At 38.3% G+C, this 13,918-nt stretch overlaps 1 pseudogene; it reads left to right on the top strand.

Moving 5' to 3' along the window:
* The first annotated feature begins 9,643 nt into the window (after positions 1–9,643).
* LOC139365851 (uncharacterized) overlaps positions 9,644–13,918 on the top strand; it is a 50,574-nt pseudogene continuing 46,299 nt past the window's right edge.

Genomic DNA, 13,918 nt, shown 5'->3' with positions numbered 1-13,918 from the left:
GTTTCAATAACTTTACATGAGCTGCAACCATGGACATCTCTGGGAAAGACCTTCCTATTTCCTGGATCAAGTCCCATACTGTTTTAGAATGGGCTTCAAGATTATTTCGTCAAATTCATAAAACGTGTTCATTTAAGATATTATATTGATATTTGTGGATTAAATTATAAGCATCTTATTACCAAATGTCTCTAACTGACACTTTGCCATCTAATAGAAGCCTAACCTCAAAGTGCTTAAAGGTCCAATGTAGCAGTTTTTATCTCAATATGAAATAATTTCTGGTTGACAAGTATCTTACTCTGATTGTTATCAATTAAAATGGTCAGAAAAAAAAAATTGCTTCTTAGCAAAGGGCAATTTCTCAAGCAAGAATTTTGCTCCATCCCACTGAAACAGGCAGACATTTCAGGCAGGCTTTTCATTAAAAGGGAATTGTCATAATTCTTAACAATTTCACAGTATTGTTCCAACCTCATATTGTGGAAATATATACTACTTTATATATAAAACACATGAAAATCACATTTTTGACTGCACTGGGCCTCTAAAGTAAATGTAAGATTTTGAATAGACGGGATGGCACTTTATTCAAAAACTGTGTTAGGACAGTGTGGGTTTAGCAGATGCTTCTATCCAAAGTGACTTACAGTCATGCTTGCACACATTATACGCACGGTTTGTCCTCGGAATTGAACTCACTATCCTGGTGTGCAAGCACCATACTCTACTAACTGAGCTGCCTTGATATTGTATGATATCTGTCAGGCCGCTATTAGAACTCTCTCATCCAATACTTCACTAAACGGATCAATGCATTCACCATATAGTCCAGGTGCCTAAGAAATGCCTACCTAAGAACCCCAGTGATGACTTTTTTAAAGCTGCCACCCCACACGTTGTTGTAAAATGATTTGTTTGTATTTATAACATATTTGAACATTGTATTATATTTAAAGTATCGTGATAGTTTAGGATTTTACTTTTGATGATATTATGTGATTGTAAATTGGTGTGAAATTCAGTCTATGACTGCAAATAAGCAGTCAAATATATTACTACTACGACTACCACTTTGCTACTATTCATAGGCTGAAAACTCTTCACTGTAATGTTAAACTAGCGGTAAACAAACTTGCATTTAATTCAAAACAAAAGTACATGTGTGTTAGTCCTACCTTACTGCAAACGGAACTTCCACATGTTACAATTAGCGTTATGCTTGATTGACAAAGGTTTTCCACCAAATCCCCTGAATAGAAAACACTCTTGCAAATAAGATAAAGTTTTTTTTAAATTACTATTAAATTCAGTAAAAACAGAAGACAACATTTTTATCATCCAAACAATCAAATCAAACCGTTCCACCAGTTCATCCAGAGGAAATCCCATTGTGTATACCTGGATGTGTGTTGTTGTTTGTAGAGGCATTGTGTGGTGCCCCCACCCATGACCTCATCCTCAAACTCTAGTTCCTTTGATAGAAGATATTTTATACAACATTTGTATTCATTTACAGTGGTTGCTTTGATTGCAGGACAATGTCATTTCTGTTACTCTTGAACCCATTTTCTGAGTCATCACTAGTTACGACAGACACAAAGTTATAAACTCCGCCCATTTCTACAAGTTATCTCCATAAAATCTGATTTTAAACCTAACCTTAACCTTAACCATAATCTTAAACAGACTGCTAACCTTATGCCTAACCTTAAATTAAGACAAAAAGCCATTTGCCAACTATGTGAATGTGACAAACTGTAGTTGATAATGAAATGAAATGAAATAAGACAGACCTATACCTAGCATCACTTGTACATCTGCATGGCTCCTTCTTTGTCATGTTTTACGTTTTCCATGGATTGTTCACTTCATTAACCATAAACTGGGCCTATAAAAGGTTTCATATCAACCGACTTGCATAATATTTCTGAGCCCCATGTAGCAATCTGTCTTCCAGATGACGTTGGCCTTCCAAAGACCATCTAACCTGAGACAGGTTTGTGTATTGGTTTCTTTGGTAGTCTGAAGCTGCAAAGATGATCCGAACCATGTGTATTTCTCCTCTTGGTCAATACAGTCTGTAAGTATGACCCAATGCTTGATTATACTATTTATCATTTTCATTATAGGTGGGTTAATAAATAATTGACCCATTTTCAGTTTAGTTCAACATGTGTAGCATTTTATGTTTCTTCAACAGATTCTGTCAGTGACCATCTCAATACAGTGACTGTTAAGCTTGAGGAACGTTTGACCCTTGAAGGTGTCCAACCACCTGGTTTAAACATGTTATTGGAAAGTACCCTGAAGTCATTCAATGTACAATTCAAGTTCAAGTAATGTGACATACAAGGAGGGGTTTACAGATCCTCTGCATAGCTATGTAATACATGAGAGAAAATGTTTTAACTTGCTAATTTCAGAGGAAAAGCTCATTTATTCAGTTCGATATTATTGTGCAGCCATATAAACCGATAAAGTGACATTTGGAAATACATCCCTTGTTATCGTCCACAGTAATTATGAATGATCTTTTCACTAATTAATAACCGTTAGTTAACTAATTTGATTTTATGACTTCAACTGGTGTTCTTTAAGTTTTCTTAATAAGCATGTGGTAATACTCTTGCATCCTGTCTATAATAACAATAATTCAAACTTTTTTACTTTATTGCTTTTTTCCCACTTCACAAAAAACATTGTTGATAGGAAGATATTGGGTTGAAATAGTGTTACATTTGGGATAAATGAAAAACAAATGTATATGGTAGGCTCACAGTCCAACTCCAAGACTGTGGAGCAACAGGCAGAGTCTGACCCAGTCCATTCAGGAGACTCTGTGACTCTACAGTGTACAGTACTCTCTGAGACCTCTACAGGAGAACACAGTGTCTACTGGTTCAGAGCTGGATCAGGAGACTCCCATCCAGGAGTCATTTACACCCCTGGGAACAGGAGTGATGAGTGTGAGAAGAGCCCTGAGACTCTGATGCTTGGACTTACTACTGTGCTGTAGCTACATGTGGGGAGATCCTGTTGGGAAATGGAACAAAATGTGATATTGGTAGGTGATGAAGTATAAATGATACATATTTATTTTTAAACTTCTGTGTTTGGCCCTGTTTAACAGTCATTCACTGTCTTGATAGTACATTATGAAATTATTGTGAAGAACACTAGATTTTCAGTATTGAGGATTTTGCATTCAATATGAAGATGGAGTTTACTTCTGACTGCTTTCTTGTCTTCCTTCCGTTAATTTCTAGCGTCGAGCAATCCCGTATCCGGGAGCGTAATCATAGCCTCAAACTCATTACCATAACGCAACGTTTCCTATTCATGAAAATCGCAAATGAAATGAAATAAATATATTCAAACACAAGCTTAGCCTTTTGTTAACAACACTGTCATCTCAGATTTTCAAAATATGCTTTTCAACCAAAGCTACACAAGCATTTGTGTAAGAGTATTGATAGCCTAGCATAGCATTAAGCCTAGCATTCAGCAGGCAATATTTTCACAAAAACAAGAAAAGCATTCAAATAAAATCATTTACCTTTGAAGAACTTCGGATGTTTTCAATGACGAGACTCTAAGTTAGAGAGCAAATGTTCATTTTTTCCAAAAATATTATTTGTGTAGACGAAATAGCTCCGTTTTGTTCATCACGTTTGGCCAAGAAAAAGACCGGAAAATGCAGTCACTTACAACGGCAAACTTTTTTCAAAATTAGCTCCATAATATCGACAGAAACATGGCAAACGGTGTTTAGAATCAATCCTCAAGGTGTTTTTCACATATCTATTCGATAATCTATCAGTGGTGGCAGTTGGCTTCTCATCAGAAGCAAACGGAAAAATACTGCAGCTGGAGATTACGCAATAATTGCGACGGAGGAGACCTGGTAGATGTAGTCTCTTATGGTCAATCTTCCAATGATATGCCTACAAATACGTCACAATGCTGCTGACACCTTGGTGAAAACGTGGAAAACGTAAGCTGTCTCCTAGCTCCTTCACAGCCATATAAGGAGTCATTGGCATGAGGCGATTTCAAAAAATGCGGCACTTCCTGATTGGATTTTTATCTGGGTTTTTTCTGTAACATCAGTTCTGTGGCACTCACAGACAATATCTTTGCAGTTTTGGAAACGTCAGAGTGTTTTCTTTCCAAAGCTGTCAATTATATGCACAGTCGAGCATCTTTTCGTGACAAAATATCTTGTTTAAAACGGGAACGTTTTTCATCCAAAAAATAAAATAGCGCCCCCTATATCCAAGAAGTTAACAGAAAACCCCCGAAGGAATGTCGTGTTTCAGTAATAGTCATCCTCGGGGAAGCAGTATTAATGTGTATCGTTCTGATAATCTACCTCATATACGCAAGGAAGAATATAAAGATCTGTGACTGTTGTAATGGTAAGTCAATTGTGATTATAATTATTTTTTCTGAGAAGCAGATTTTAGCCTTGGTTTTTCAAATGATTGCCTTGCCTCTTTCACCTCAGATAGAGTTCAGTGTGTCAAATCGGGTGACCTGTTGTCTGAACCTCTATAGGGGTACCACACTGTTAAATTCTCGGGCCGACTCTTTTCTCTGTATATATCAATGATGTCGCTCTTGCTGTGGGTGATTCCTTGATCCACCTCTACGCAGACAACACTATTCTGTACACCTCTAGCCCTTCTTTGGACACTGTGTTAACCTCGCTAGGGTAGGGGGCAGCATTCGGAATTTTGCATGCCCAAATTAAATGGCCTGCTCCTCGGACCCGGAAGATATGATATGCATATAACTGGTAGATTTGGATAATAAACACACTAACGTTTCCAAAACCGTTAATATAGTGTCTATGAGTATAACAGAACTGATTTAGAAGGCGAAAACCTGAGAAAGCTCCAGGAAATAGTTTTTTTTTATTTTGTAGTTTTCTATTCAATGCCATTACATTATCCATTGACATAGGACTCCATTTGCAGTTCATATGCCTTCCACTAGATGTCAACAGTCTTTAGAATATGTTTCAGGCTTGTATTCTTATAAATGAGGGAGTAAGACCAGTCTGAACGAGTGGACCCTAACATGACGCAGAGTTTTTTCAGGCGCATGTGCATTTCTTGTTTACCTTTTATATTGACAACGTTATTGTCCGGTTGAAATATTATAGATCATTTAGGCTAGAAAACAACCTTTGACATGTTTCTATGAACTTTACGGATACAATTTGGATTTTTTTGTCTGATTTTCTTGACTGAGTTTGAGCCTGTGGATTACTGAAGAAAACGCGCTAACTAAACTAAGGTTTTTGGATATAAAGAGACTTCATCGAATAAAAGGAACATTTATTGAGTAAATTAATGTCTTCTGATTGCCAGCATATGAAGATCAAAGGTAAGGGGTTAATTTGATCTCTATTTCTGAGTTTTGTAAGGCTTCTGCTTGGCTGGTTACTGTAATAATTTGTCAATTGGGCTATGTTCTGGGCTAGGTATGTTCTGGGCTAGGTATGTTCTGGGCTAGGTATGCTTTCGCCGAAAGCATTTTATAAATATGACACTGTGGTTGGTTTAACAAGAAGTTCATCTTTAAACCTATGTAAAATATGTTTGGTTTTCTGAATGTTTATAATGAGCATTTCTGTAATTGAATTTGGCGCTCTGCAACCTCACTGCATGTTGGCCAGATGGTATGCTAGCGTCCCACATACCCTAGAGAGGTTAACAAACCTCCAAACAAGCTTCAATGCCATAAAACACTCCTTCCGTGGCCTCCAACTGCTCTTAAACGCTAGTAAAACTAAATGCATGTCGTTGCCCGTACCCGCCCGCCCGACTAGCATCACTACTCTGGACGATTCTGACTTAGAATATGTGGACAACTACAAATACCCAGATGTCTGGCTAGACTGTAAACTATCCTTCCAGGCTCATATGAAATCTGGAATCGGCTTCCTATTTCACAACAAAGACTTAAATCTCCCTCACTAACTTTAAGTATCAGCTATCTAAGCAGCTTACCAATCGCTGCAGCTGTACACAGCCCATCTGTAAATAGCCTATCCAACTACCTACCTCATCCCCATACTGTTTTTATTTACTTTTTTTGCGCTTTTGCACTCCAGTATTTCTACTGGCACATCATCTGCACATCGTTCACTCCTGAGTTAATTTGCTAAATTCTAATTACTGCGCTACTATTGGCCTTGTTACTTCCTTACTTCATTTGCACAGACTGTATATAGATTGTTCTATTGTGTTATTGACTGTACTTTTGTTTATCCCATGTGTAACTCTGTTTTGTTGGTTTTGTCACACTGCTTTGATTTATCTTGGCCAGGTCACAGTTGTAAATGAGAACTTGTTCTCAACTGACCTACTTGGTTAAATAAATGTGATATAAAAAAATATACAACATTGTTTGGTTTAAATAATCAGATTAATGGCTGTAAGTATTTGGACATAGGCATGGGTAAAATGAATTAAATCACATTATATTAATGTGTTTCCTGTAATTTGGCATACTTCTGTAGTTATTTTCTGTAGGTTTTGTTCACCCTGCCTTAAATGGAATAAATCAGAAATGGTAGTTAACAGAACAAAGCTAGTAATTTGATGTATTCTTCCTGAAGCAGGAGCCATTCCACTTCAATCCGGTGGTGAAGTTCCCAGTTCCGATCAGCAAAGTGATCAGGTATGAAATTATTTTATCTGAATTGTAATTAACTACTGGCCATGCAATCATCACAACTATTCAACAGACATTTTACAATTTTGGCAGTAGCTAAGACCAAATGCTGCCCGCGGCCAGTGACGGACTTCAACGTCACATTACCTTCTTCCTCTCCTGAAGCGACTAGGTTCGCCGTGATGTTTCCTTTTCCTGCCTTGTGACGGACACAGAACCTGAAGGGCTGGAGCTCCAATTCTCACACGAGAATTCCGGTCCTTCATGGTCTGGATCCAGGTCAGTGCTCTGTGGTCCGTGTGCAGGTCAAATTCCCTCCCAAGAAGGTAGTAACGGGACTATCTAGGGCACACTTTATGGCCAGGCACTCCTTCTCGATTGTAGATTACCTGGTTTCCCTGGGCAACAGCTTCCGCCTCAGGTACAGCTCGGGAAGCTCTTCTCCTGGCTCTCCATGGGCCAGTACAGCACAGCTGGATTACATTTCTATGGTTGGTTGCGGCTGTTGGTTCGACATTTCTGGGCTCTGTTATTTACTTAACAAATAAGGAACAGTCCAAATGTGCACTTATAAATCATAACAATTTGAATCAAAATACAGCTGTAGACAGAAGTCAAAGATCAAACATCAGAGATACAACTGATGTCTCTCCTGAGTTCTGCCCAGAACAAAAGAAAGACAGCAGTTTGGAATGCATATGCTACTTCTGAAAAGAGAAGACTAACCTGTCTGTAGAACAAATAGAAGGGACAAAATCTCAACAACGCACACTTTGTAGCGAAAGTGCAGCACTGTTTTTCAAGTAGCTCATCTTGAGATTGCCCCGACGCGCCAGTCAGTGTGCCCCTGTCAATGGTATTTAGTAGTCTACTGTAGGCTGTAATATGTATACAGTACCAGTCAAAAGTCATTATTTTTACTATTTTCTACATTGTAGAATATGAGTGAAGACATCAAACTATGAAATAACACATGGAATCATGTAGAAACCAAAGAAACTGTTAAACAAATCAAAAGACATGTTTAATTTCAGATTCTTCAAAGTAGCCACCCATTGCCTTGATGACAGCTTTGTACATTCTTGGCATTCTCTCAACCAGCTTCACCTGGAATGCTTTTCCAACAGTCTTGAAGGAGTTCCCACATATGCTGAGCACTTGTTGGCTGCTTTTCCGTCACTCCCAGGTCCAACTCATCCCAAGCCATCTCAATTGGGTTGAGGTAGGGTGATTGTAGAGACCAGGTCAACTTATGCAGCACTCCATCACTCTCCTTCTTGGTCAAATAGCCCTTACACAGCCTGGAGGTATGTTGGGTCATTGTCCTGTTGAAAAACAAATGGTAGTTCCACTATGAGCAAACCAGACGGGATGGCGTGTTGCTACAGAATGCTGTGTTGACCATGCTGGTTAAGTGTGCCATGAATTCTAAATAAATCCAGGTAACTCTGGGTCATCCTTTCCTGTGACGGTCCTCATGAGAGCCAGTTTCATCATGGAGCTTGATGGTTTTTTGGAACTGCACTTTGTGCAGTTTGTGAAATTTTCCAGATTGACTGACCTTCATGTCTTAAAGTAATGATGGACTGTCAATTCTCTTTGCTTATTTCAGATGTTCTTGCCACAACATGGACTTTGTCTTTTACCAAATAGGGCTATCTTCTGCATACCACTCCTACCTTGTCACAATACAAATGATTGGCTCAAATGCATTTAGAAAGAAAGATATTCCACAAATGAACTTTTAACTAGGCACACCTGTTAATTGAAATGCATTACATGTGACTACATCATGAACATGGTTGAGAGAATGCCAAGAGTGTTCAAAGATGTCAACAAGGCAAAGGGTGGCTATGTAACGTCAGCTTCCAACTCACACTCTCAAACACGTAGATCCCCTGAACGCAGCTACCTTTCCAGCCCACTTTCCAGCTCACACTCTCAAACACCTAGATCTCCTGAACGCAGCTCACACTCCAGATCCCAATCACCTGAATTCTGATCACACACCTGTATGTCATTATCACACACTAATTTAGTTCAATTCTTTGCACCCCATCACTGTGAGGTATTGTTTGTTTTGTGACACTCATCAAATCGGAGCGTTGGGTTTCCCATAATTTACTCCTCCTGTGTATGATAGTTTTTACCTGACTTACTAATGGCGCCTTTTGCCTACGTTTGTAGCCTTTTCCCTGCCTGTACTGTTGCCTTTTTGGACCCCCTATGTATGACCTTCTGCCTGCCCCTGGACCCAGCTACCTGCCTTCTCCTGTGGTCCTTCACAATTAACACCTGCCGCACCCTGCGTTTGAAACCAGCTATCTGTCTCCCATCGTGTTCATTACAGGCTACTTTGAAGTATCTCAAATACAAAATATATTTTTATTTAACACTTTTTGCTTACTAAATGATTTCATGTGTTATTTTATAGTTTTGACGTCATCACTATGATTCTACAATGTAGAAAATAGTTAAAAATAAATAACCCTGGAATGAGTAGGTGTGTCAAAAATGTTGACTTGTACTGTATATTTAAAACCAAAAACTTTTAGACTTTTACTCAAGTAGTATTTTATTGGGTGACTTCTACTTTTACTTGAGTAGTTTGTTATTAAGGTATCATTACTTTTATTCAAGTATGACAATTGAGTACTTTTTCCACCACTGATCAATTAGACGGGTTGTGACTGGTTCAAAATCAGTTGACTGGTTCAAAATCAACATTTACAATTGTCATCAACGATCAATATATAAGGCCAAAAAAATCGCACTATATTTAAAGTATAATTTAAAGTGATACCATGTCCAGACCCTTGTTGGTGGAAAACCATCTACAGGAAGTGTTGCACAACCAATCAGGTCATTCTTACATTGCACCAAGCAAAATTAATAGTTCTCCTTTTGTCACATCAGTCATTACATGTTTCATGGTTAAGGGAAAGAATGTAGCAAGATGATCAGAACCAGCTTTATTTTGGTACTTCTCACTCAACTTTGTAAGTGCATGCCTAACCAATTATCTTACTGAACTGCAGAATTTAAAACTGAACGTGTATTCTACGTCTTAGACTATTGGAAAGTAGTGCAGTAGTGCAGAAAGAGGATGGAATACTGTAGCGATATCAAAGTAGTTTTGACAGCTGTGACAGGAAACATCACCATATCTGTATGTTTTAAGGACATTGGTTAGGCTTTGTCCTAGCCCATTCCCAGATAGCTCTGACCACTTTAGCAATTATTCCACAAATTGATGTCTGAATTGGCAAAGTTAATGTATTTGCAAAATGTTCTATTGCAGACCTTATTCAAAATGAAGAATTTCATCAGCCAGTTCCACTAACCACTGTTCAGCTCGGAGACTCCATACCTCTATCATGCCTATTCGCTGATAACAAACATTTTCAAGTGCTCTACTGGTACAAGCAAACTATTGGTCAAATGCCCCACGTTGTGGCAGCTATTACTGATTCTTTAAAAGCTGTTCTTTTTGGAAAGTTTAACAACCCATGTTTTAAAGTGGTCAAAGCTGAAGATGTCTCTCAACTCGTTATCAGCCATATTCAGCACATCAGATGAGGCAACCTACTACTGTGCTGTGGGAACAAAGTATTAAATGGATTATCGAAGTGGAACCTGTTTGGCTAACAATGGTAATTTCATCTGAATTGTATATTTCAGTATATTATCATCAGTGTACAGTATAGTCAACAGCGGATATTATAAAGTTAATCTTGGTACATTGTTCTTAATGCACACTGTCTTAAAGATGTGCTATTAATGTTACAGATCCTGCTTCATTTAAACTTGAGAATATCCTTCATCCAACAAAATAAACAATTTAGGTTCCAGTGGAAGGAGGTTTACCAAGATAACTCTGTACCAGCAGCCAGTGTCTGACCCAGTCTATCCAGGAGACTCTATGACTCTGCAGTGTACAGTACTCTCTGAGACCTGTACAGGAGAACACAGTGTGTACTGGTTCAGAGCCGGATCAGGAGAATCTCATCCAGGAGTCATTTACACCCCTGGGAACAGGAGTGATGAGTGTAAGAAGAGCCCTGAGACTCCCTCTCCAACACAGAGCTGTGTCTACAGCCTCTCCAAGAACAACCTCAGTCTCTCTGATGCTGGGACTTACTACTGTGCTGTGGCCACATGTGGGGAGATCCTGTTTGGCAAGGGAACAAAACTGGATGTCAAAGGTACTTTTAATGAGATGGGAAGAAGCCTAGTAACCTTAAAACTGAATTATACTGCAGCATAATCACAAATAGAGGTCAACAATGAATTAAAATGCCTACTACGATATTTGCGCATTTATATGGAACTTACAATGCAGCCTTTTAAAAGGTTGGACAGAGAAGTTCCTGTTGTTCATTATTATTATTTTGTTTTTAGATCATAAAAAGCGGTTTTCATTCTATTGTTATTATGTTCCCCATGTATTTGTAGTTGGGATGGACTTTATTGTGCTGGTTCCAGTTGGTATTGGTCTGTGTGGAGCATTGATGTTGAATGCTGTTTTACTGTTCTTTATCCACTCAAGTCAAAAGAAAACAAATGGTGTGCATTAAAACCAGTGCTGTAATTTAAAAGCTGGTGCTATAATTCGACAGTTTCTTTACTACATGACATATTGAATTTTAAACAATGAATTAATGTAATTACATTTATCCAATGCATCATGTTTGGAGGCTATTCACAGTTGAACCATTTTGTTTTTTTACGTAAATACTGTTGTTCTTTTGTACACAGTTTCGTTAGAAAAATGACTTACTTGTTTGAAAATTATCCTTTAGTCTAGTAAATTTTTGTGTGATTTATTAGTGTACTCAGCAACCAGTCTAGAGACAATTAGCTCAGAGCAGCTATTGAAATATTGTGAGCTGGTTACAAGTCAGGTGCTCTAATTTCCTGTTTCTTTATCTTTATTTCTTTCTGACATTGTGTCACAGTGTCAACTTGCTGTTATGCAACCACCATACTGTTATGCAGGCACCATATTTGTCACCAAACTCCCTGGCTCCAGGTCATCTGTAAGTCTTTGCTAGGTAAAGCCCTGCCTTATCTCAGCTCACTGGTCACCATAGCAGCACCCACCCGTAGCACACGCTCCAGCAGGAATATTTTATTGGTCACCCACAAAGCCAATTCCTCTTTCGGCTGCCTTTCCTTCCAGTTCTCTGCTGCCAACGACTGGAACGAACTGCAAAAATAACTGAAGCTGGAGACTCACACCCCCACATCACCAGCTTTAAGCACCAGCTGTCAGAGCAGCTCACAGATCACTGCACCTGTACATAGCCCATCTGTAAATAGCCCATCCAACTACCTCATCCCCATACTGTTATATATTTTATTTATTTTGCTCCTTTGCTCCCCAGTATCTCTACTTGCACACTCATCTTCTGCACATCTATCACTCCAGTGTATAATTGCTATATTGTAATTATTTCGCCACTATGGCCTGTTTATTGCCTTACCTCCCTTATCCTACCTCATTTGCACACACTGTATATATACTTTTTTCTATTGTATTATTGACTGCATGTTTGTTTTTTCCATGTGTAACTCTGTGTTGTCACACTGCTTTGCTTTATCTTGGCCAGATCGCAGTTGTAAATGAGAACTTGTTCTCAACTAGCCTATCTGGTCAAATAAAGGTGAATTAAAAAAAATAGATATATATACTGTCATGCAGGCACCATTCTTGATACTTTTCAGTCTTGTGTGAACTTTTACTAATCCAGCTGTCTCTGGATAAATCACACTATGTTGTTTTTGCTTTATGTTATGAAGGTAGATTATTGTCTTATGATTTTCTCATTTAAATTCATTCTGCTATGGAAACAGATGACACATCTCTACAAATCTGTGATGGCATTCTCAATGGTGACCAGTTGGGTCAACAGGTACAAGTACTATCTTACAAAACAGTATGTGAGTACTACTACTACTTACTTAATGATCAACATCAATGATATGTTTTTTTACTGAGACCAGCAATTGGAGATACCTGCTATGCCACTCTAGTATTCTGTAACAATTCATTCATCTTAGGAATTGTAGTTTTTTTCTCCATGTTTTTTTCTTTTTAAAATGCTAAACTTGGATTAGCAATGACACAACGTGCCATTGGAACACAGAAGTTATGGTTTCTGATAGCGGCCTCTGTATGCCTATGTAGATATTCCATAACAAATCAGCCGTTTCAGGCTACATTAGTCATTTACAACATTATTAACAATGCCAACACTGTATTTCTGATACATTAGATTTTCTTTTAATGGGCAAAACATGTGCTTTTCTTTCAATAACAAGGACATTATGTATGTATGTATGTATGTATGTATATTAAAATTATATTAACATTTTAAACGTTTCTGGAGACGGCAGGAGAGAATTTTGGACTCTTTCTAACTGTTGATTTCTGGTGACTTTTCTTGCACTTTCAGCAACAGTGGCAAGTGGTTGCTACATATTTTGTAATGGATGACCAGTACCCACAGAAAGGAGCGGCTTCCATGAAGGAACTGAATGCAGGAGAAGTGTGTGTGATGTTCTGATGAGGGGCTCTGTCTTTTGTCTCTATCCTGCCTTTCCAGCCCTACCTTCCTCAACACCCTTTTCCTAGTATGACTAAGGACATTCAATCTCCATCTCCAACATCCTAATCTGCCTAAGGACATTCAATCTCCAACATCCTAATCTGCCTAAGGACATTCAATCTCCATCTCCAACATCCTAATCTACCTAAGGACATTCAACCTCCATCATCTCAAATTATATTTGTTGCGTTGGGCAATTTGTTTAGCTTTTTAACGCTTTGAGATTATTTTGGAATGAAAATCGCTTTACACATTTACACATTTTGAATGAGAGATTTGTTAAAAAATTAAGTTTGGATTTCTTTAAATAAGTTATCAGCAGGTTGTATTTTGTTCACAGTATCTAAGAATTTACAGATGAACATTCATTTCAGGTCAATGATGAGAATATTGTTAAAGCAAAAGCCACATTGACCTCAACCACTGTGCTGAACACTGACTTTGCGAAACCTTATGAACACCTGCTCTTTCCATGACAGACTGACCAGGTGAAAGGTATGATCCCTTATTGATGTCACTTGTTAAATCCACTTCAAGCAGTGTTTTTGAAGGGGATGAGACAGGTTACCGAGTTTTGAGACAATTGGATTGTGTGGGTTATGGTAGTAGGTGCCAGGCGC

The sequence above is a fragment of the Oncorhynchus clarkii genome, chromosome 14 (assembly GCF_045791955.1).
Source record: "Oncorhynchus clarkii lewisi isolate Uvic-CL-2024 chromosome 14, UVic_Ocla_1.0, whole genome shotgun sequence".
Classification (NCBI taxonomy): domain Eukaryota; kingdom Metazoa; phylum Chordata; class Actinopteri; order Salmoniformes; family Salmonidae; genus Oncorhynchus; species Oncorhynchus clarkii.
This window is presented reverse-complemented; position numbering and strand designations above follow the sequence as displayed.